Genomic DNA, 8,112 nt, shown 5'->3' on the forward strand with positions numbered 1-8,112 from the left:
CACAAGAAAAATAAAGCTGGGCTGATGTTCTTTAATGTTTCATAAAGTTCTAAAGCATTTAAACTACCATTTTTTTAAGTGAAATAAGTTAAATATACATACACATGATGACCTCTGATGGCTTCTTGTGGTGTTCGTTTCTTTATGAGAGCTACAAGGCCATATAAAACTTATACCAAGGTGATTATTTGAGCCAACTTATGAGCTTGTACCTGACCCAGGGGCAACAAAGACAAAAAGCAAAGAGACACTGAATCAAGTTAAAATGTGGAGGGTGGGGGCTCTTGTCTCCCTTGAAAGAGGAGCTCTGAGTGCCTGGCACACGTTGGCTTTATTCACTCAGACACAGGTACAAGTGATTAGAATTACACCAGATTCATCTGCTTCCTACCATCCATGGTGCTTATCCAGGTAACCATCAGGATTCCAGCTGTTTTTCATTTTCTGTAGGGTGTCAGGAGGCTTGCACACTTCCTTTCTCCTTAGTGCTAATGGAGGAGGTCACTCAGGCCTCCATCTTCCTATCTGGCCTCCCACACATGTACATCTGTGTCAGCTAAATCCTTGTGCTTATCCAGAACACCCACCCCTGTGGGTAAATTCCAGACATGTGCTGGTACAGCATCAGGTATTGGGAAGTGGACAGTGAAATGACTCAGGGAATGGAAGTCTGGTTTTGATTCAATGACTGTCCCATGTGAAGAGCAGCTCTGCTGAATTTCCCCAAAGGGATGTTGAAGTCCTGACCCCCAGCATCTGTGCCTGTGAGCTGACTTGGAAATGAGTTGTTACACCATTGGGTGGATTCTAATCCACCATTGGGATGGATTCTAATACCATGTAGTTGGGTAAAAATGGAAAATTTGGGCACGAACACACAAATGGAGTAAAGAGCACGTGAAGACACAGGGAGATGGAAGCTATTGACAATCTGGGGTACCTGAAGCCATGAGAAGAGAGAGGAAGCTTGAAGCCAACTTACCCAAACCAGGATCTCAGACTTCAGCCTCCAAGATTGTTGTTACATATCAGTCTGGCCGTCTGGTATGACTGCCCCCAGGAAACCAATATAAAGTTTCAGAACAAAGTATCACAGATATGATTTAGAATGTGACCTTATCCCCAGATCCTTCCTCTCAGACTCTCAGGCTCTTCCCTTCTCTCTTTTCCCTGGCTGCCATGAGATGAGGAACCTCCCCCACCACACCCTTTTACCATGATGTTTGGCCTTGTCTTGGGCCTACAAGAAATGGAGCTGGATAACAGTGAACTGAACCTCTGAACACATGAGAAAAAATAAACGTTTTCTTCAAGTAGACCTTCTCTGCTATTTTGCAAAGCTGAGTAATACAGTTTCTCATGTTCCTGGGTGGCATCAATTCTAGTTTCAGTTAAATATCTGAGGATTGAAAGTGATGGAGAAATTTGAGGCCAAACGAACTGTCTTCAAGACGAACTTCAAGTAAATCTTAGAGATAAAGTAAAGAAAGAAAGAGACTTGGAGCATTGAGAAGGAAGAAAAGCAACTGAAAGAGTAAAACAATTGTCCTTCTGGAGATTTCTGAGTTACACTGTTATGATCAATCCTGAGGCATCGAGCCTGAGGGGAATCTGCACAGCAAGCATCCTTAGTGCGACTCTCGCCTGCTTAATCACTGCTATACCCAGTTAAGCACCCAGCCCAGGCCCCTTGGCATCATGATTTCTCATATCTTCCACCTCAGCTCCTGTGTGCTCAGCTCTGCCCAGGCCTTACATCTTCTTTCTGCTCACAGAAGCGCCTGTGCTGCATTAAATGTCAGTAAATGCACCTCCGTGTGCTTCCCTGCTGTGCATGGATGTGCCTTATGTTTAGCAGGTTCTCAGGCCCAGCAGAAAAGCCCTCCAAGGGCAGGGGTAAACCTTTCATCGCTGAAAATGTAGAAAGTAGTAATAAAGTTTTCACAAACCACATTACACAACGCTGTTGGTAGATCCAAATAGAATTCTTCATAAAACGCAACTCATTCTCAAGAAGAACCAAACATTGGAAACAAACCAAACATCCACTAACAGGCAGACAGGTGACACCATGGAACTCTACTTCAGGATGGGCTGTTGCTACACATAAGAGTGTGGATGGATGTCAAGGGGCTGATGCCCCTGGAAAATGTCATCTCGAAAGCTCACATGCTGTGTGAGTCTGTATGTGTGTATCTCCTCACCTTGCCTTGAGAAACCTGAGGGGCTGGGGACAGGTGTGATTGACGCATGGCTCTTCCAAGAGGTCTTGGTGGTGGTGATGCATTGCTGAGCTTGGGTTACGGTTGCATTACTTTGCCTGTGTGGTAACATGACCCAGACCTAAATAGGACATTGTGGGGAAGTTGCCTTCCTATATTAAAATCATACCACAAGTTATGTGAACCATAACCACTGGGAGAGGCAGGAAGACGAGGGGGGCCTTTTTGTGGTCTCTTTGTAACTGCTTGTCAATCTGCAGTGAGAAAGAGAGAGAACCAAGCAGTACGGGCATGGCATTCCTTGTTCCCATATTTATTAGCTATCATTTACACATCAAATGCATGCATCATCAAGACCAAATGTACCAGATTTCCACACCTACACAGAGTAGCCAACATAGTATACAGTTTAAATTTACACAAGAAAGTGTACAATTTTAATAGGGCTTTGTAAACTACCAACAATAACTGTGCTAAAGTAATTTACTGATCAAGAGATAAACACTGCAAAGCCGCCTCCACATTGAGCCCTTGTTCAACAAGATGTTATTCTTCATGTTTGCAAAGCAGATGTGCAGGCAGATGTCTCCCACCACTGTCCACATCAGCTCCCAGGCAGTTGAAATGTGGATTCGAATCACATCAACACTGGCCCTTGCCATCTCAGGTATCTGAAGATAAATCTGTATGTCTCCCACACATTTGGATACACAGGCATACCAACAGAAGAACTACGTATAATCACCAAGGCGGTGTTACCAGGTATTATCAATCCATGCTTCTCAGGGTGGTGCTCAGATTCTGTGGCAATGCTCCTGCATTTGCATTTCTTATCTTCCTCTTTCTTTTTTGTTTTGCTGCCTTCAGTGTATTGTGCAATCTTTCAGGAACTTTCAAAGTATTCTAAATCAAGTGGTCCCAAAAACAGAGTTCAGAAGACCTCTCATAAAACTTCACTCTTCCTTTTCCCCTAAACAAAAATACCCATTTTAAGTAAAAACAAATAAATATCTTGAAGTAAAATCATTTGCCACACATGTTATATGGCCTTCAGGGAGCTAACACACAAAGTACTCCTTGCACATTCCTTAAACTTCATTTTCTATTCATAAACAATCTTTTCCTAACATAGATTGCATTTGTTTTTGATCTGGAAACTTTTACTTTAATGATATGCCACCACCTATAAAACCTCCCATCTGCCTCGTACATCTCTAACTCACAATTGTTTGGGGTCCTGGTGTTTGTTACAAGCTGTTTTCTTCTTTCCTTCCACTCAGTGAAATTCTAGCACCCCTAAATGAATGACTCAATGTCTCCTTTTTCTCTTTCTGGAGAAAGTTACCTATATCAGTGTTTATTTTCAGACATTCAGTGCCTTACAGGTAATTAGGAAAAAACATATATCTACAATAAGCACGATCTGATCCCATGAGTCTTATTACTAGAGGCAAAATCACTTGGAGCCGAATAAAGCATGTCACCCCTATCGAAACAGAGATCTCTCAGACATTTGAACACTGTCTTTAGTCTGATGGGTACAAAACAATAAACAAATATAATCAAAGGTAAATCAATCAAAGGTAAAGATACAGTCATTGGCCATGGTTAATAAGCCAAATGTGATCTCCTGGAGGAGTCTTGGGGGTTGGGGGCAGAAAGAAATTCAAACTAACACTCAACTTCTACTCTGAAAAATTATTTTAAAAGGAAGTCCACAGATTGCTTTTCAGGGAGGAAGACGATGGTAGACAGGTGGAGCATTCATCTTTTCTCGTCCTGCCTTGCATAGGTATATTCTCTCTGTTAACAGTTTAGCTGCTGCAAATTAGCATGGCAATTCAAACTCAGGATGTCCGGGAGCACACACAGTATTCCCACTGCTTACGACTTAGTTTTGACACTTCATGAAGTATATTTTTTGCTAATCATACAGGTTGCCACTCCAAGCTCTGCATTCTACAGTACTACCAAACTTTATTTATTAGTATCAGAAACACAGAAATGTAAAAACATCACAAGATCTCAAAACACAAATACCTAATGAGACTACACACAAGGCACAGTAAACCAGAACAGAAAACAGAACAAGGCTCTCAGGAAACCAGACATGTTGCAACCCCCAGAATCAACAGGATTGTTGCTAAACAATAACTCAAATCATCTTTGTTTTCTTAGATGAGTAGAGGAACCTAGGACGAGGATCATGGTCACAGTGCCTTGCTGTGTCTAGATGGGTCCTCACTGTGAGCAGGTACTGCAGATGACAGTTGTTAAAACTGACCACTTATAGTTGGGGAATAAAAATCCTTGGAGGTAAGGCAAGCTTTTGTATTTTCCACTAAGTCAGTTGCTATACTATTGATGTCTCTTAGTTCACTGAAAAGGAAGGTGCATGCTAATATTGATTGGGGAATTTTTATGCCCATATCTTGTACGCCGAGTAACTACTTTGAAGACACCAGTATGCATAAGATTTCTGGTTGGCCAAACCACCGTGGACACCTTTTTGCCCATCAGCATCTTGGCAGTCAGGGTGACAGTGACATGGAAAGCAGGACTCCCCAGGTGCTCTTGGTACCAAGATCCATAGTAAATGGCCATCATTTATTCGTCACAGAACATATCTACCCACCCCACCGTTCCCCCACTCCCGCAGTGTCAGCCATTTGATGGAAAATGCAGGCAATCTTTGCCAGCAGGACCCAACCCAGCTGGGTAGGGACCCAAGCTCAGCTGGTGTAACACTGGTGATTCTGGACAGCAGCCCAGGCAGAGGGTGGGTCAAGTGTCTGTAACACAAAATGATCACGTCCTGATAGGTTTCTGTCTCACCATTTGACAGAAGGCTGTCGGTGTGGACTGTCCACAGGGACAGAGCACAGCTTGTAGGGCCCCACCAGGCCATGACTACTCTAGGTCCCTGGTTGGGTTCAGCTGCACAGAGTTTTCAGGGGAGGCCCAGAATTTCATTAGGTCCTGGAGGTCCTGTTGGAGACTTTCTGAGCTGAAATCCAGGCCAGGACAAGACACAGGGTTCCCTAGACACCCACAGGCTAACCTCCATACTACCGTTAGTTACTGGTCCCAGGCTGTCCTTTTGCTCTGCAGACAGCAATTTTTCAGGAAGAGGCAGCTCTATGTTTCGCCAATGCTTATAGCAGGAGAAGGAAGGGTGTTGTGTGTTTCTGCAGGAGAGGATCCAGGTGAGGGGCTGTCACAGGCCTGCCCCTCCCCCAAGTTTCCATCCCCCACCACACCTTACAGCTTATTTTCAGAAAAGAGCCCTACAGAGAATACCTGCGGTGAGAGGGCTGCTTTACTGTACTCTCTATACCCTTTTCCCATCCTCATTATGGTCCTGGAAAGTCTATATTTGTGATCTCATAGAGAAATTATTGCAATTCTGGGAGTTAATTCCAACCTATCACTTTCAGTGCAATCCAAGGTGAGAATAATGACATTAAGATTTATATACAGAGCCTCTTAAGTCCAGCCAAGATAGTGATTCACAGGAACTAAGTCCATGACCCAGAGCCCAACCCAGGTTTTATTAATTCTCCATGAAGGGAGTGGCTTGGGGGGATGGGTGACAGTGAGAATGGCGGGAAATACATGACTGCCATCAGCTGGGTTAGGTAAGATCACCTCTGAGATAGGCAGAGGGCAAGAAATGCAGAGAGTGAGTGACACAACAGAGGAAGTATCTAATAATTTGGGGTTGGTGCTTCAGTTCTGATGGACAATTCTCTTTGCCCTGGGAAGTCAGAGCCTTTTTCTGGAGGTTCAGTCCTCGCCTATAATGTGGAGCATTGCTCCCCATCCCACCTGGTTCAGTTACTATATTTGGGGAGTCACTGGGCGGGGTAACACTGACCTGTTGCCTTATGTCAAAGATTGCATATCAGCTCCTCAATTTACATTATTTAAAGTCAATTGAAGGGACAGAGAAATAGTGTAGCCAGCTCTTTACAGATCAGTGCATGGAGATGGGGCCAGGTTAATCCAAAATGGACATGGTTGCTCTTCTTTTCAAGGAAAGTCAAGGAACATTCTCTGGGTGGTTCCCCACAACTCTCTACTCTGACCTTTAAGTGATGCAAGATATGAGCTGACTATTCCCCATCCTGCCCTCTCCTGGCCAGGAGTCAGGATGCACAGGGACAAAGCGGGGGTTCCATTCCCAGCTTTCCAGGGACTCACTGGTATTGTTTTGTGTTCTCAGCTAACAACTTTGTAGATTATACCTGCAGCATCTCTGCCATTGAGCTGCCTACAAGCAGTTAGCCAGAAGGCCTGCAGCTACTTCTGGACTAAATGACACCTTTAATGCACCCCTTCCCATCATTGAGACCCTTTGGCTTCTCAAAATTCCTCAACAACACCCACCACTGACCTCAGCTCTTCCAGAAATGCTCTGGTTGTCCAGAAAAGCAAGGACTCTTGAAAAGGGAGCTTGGGAAGAATTAAGACCTTGCTTAATTCTTTTACAAACTGGTCATCTTTGTCCTGCTGGCCTCCCTTGCCATATTCTGCAGCTCATCTTTCTGTATGTTCCTTTTTGCTGAAACCCTCTCTCTCTAGAGCCCTCCTGGCACCTCTGCTCAGCTAGGGCTGATTATTCTATTGTTTCCTTTCTCATTCTGTCAGATCTAGTGGCTTCCTGGCTGATTAAACCAGGGACAGGTAAGTAGAAGTATTCAGAGTGAGTAAGCTTTATTTAACTATTTGGGTAACTGAGTCACAAATGTTGGCAGGCAGGTGCATGGGACTGCTCCGTGAGGGAAGGGCAGGGCAGGATAAATTAACATATTCAAGCTGCCAGTTCTTTATCATAGGCAGCCAAGGCTGAGCCAGGGTGCTCTCTCTCTCTCTCTCTGGTGCAGGCCTTACCAAAGGCACTTGGATCACCTGTGGACCTACAAGTGACCAGCCCTCATTCCCTGCCACTGCTCTAGTGTCCCATAGATAGTCTGTGTGGCGACCTGGGAAAGAGCATATCGACCAAATCACTGCTGAATGCCTAGGACAGGGCAACCTAATGGGTTGGGTTCATGTTTTGTTTCTCATTGCTATGGCTCCACGAATAGAAGGGAGATGACGTGCTCATAAATTAGGAATGCAAGTAGGTGACACACTCAGCATCCTTAATTGTCAGGTAATAATATATCGATGCATGTGAGACATTGGACTTGCTAACCAAGAACCATGAGATGGCATCAGTACACATTCTTAAGTGCAAGAACCATGAGATGGCATCAGTACACATTCTCAAGTGCCCACTCAAGGAGAATAAAAAGGCAGTGAGAAGAAAAGGATGCAGAATCTCAGCCTTGCTCTGAAACAAAGTGCAGGGCCAGAAACCCATGCAGGGAAACAGGCTAGAGGGTAAAATGAAGTGTCTCTGTTAACCTTCAGAGAAAGGAAAGAAGTCACCATAAGCCAAAGCATGTGGAGAGCCTTTTGTCAAATTCATGTCCTCTGATTGGTTTCCTCTGAGGGTCATCAGAGGCCCCAAATAATGTAGCTTCTGTTCAGACAGCAACACCACAGAATTAGTCAGCTTTCCAGCTCTGCAACAAACTCCCTGATGTCTGGAACTTAAAGGAGGAGAGCTTTTATTTTGCCTCACAGTTTCAATTTTTGTCCACAGGTGTCTGGCTCAAAAGTACCTGCCACTGGGCAGAAGGGTGAGGCAAAAGAAAGCTGCTCATTTCATGGTAGCTAAAAGCAGAGCATTTAGAAAGAGCACCAGAGAGAGATGAGCCCTCTAAAGACACCATCCCAGGGACCCATCTCCCACTGGACCCCACCTCCTATCAGCACATTCAGCCGTAAACCTCAGTGCATTCATCCACTGATGAGCATAGACTCATGATCAATCACTCTC

This window comes from Cavia porcellus, unplaced genomic scaffold (assembly GCF_034190915.1).
Source record: "Cavia porcellus strain 051 isolate PalLab524CR breed Dunkin Hartley unplaced genomic scaffold, mCavPor4.1 scaffold_17, whole genome shotgun sequence".
In the NCBI taxonomy this organism is placed as follows: Eukaryota; Metazoa; Chordata; class Mammalia; order Rodentia; family Caviidae; genus Cavia; species Cavia porcellus.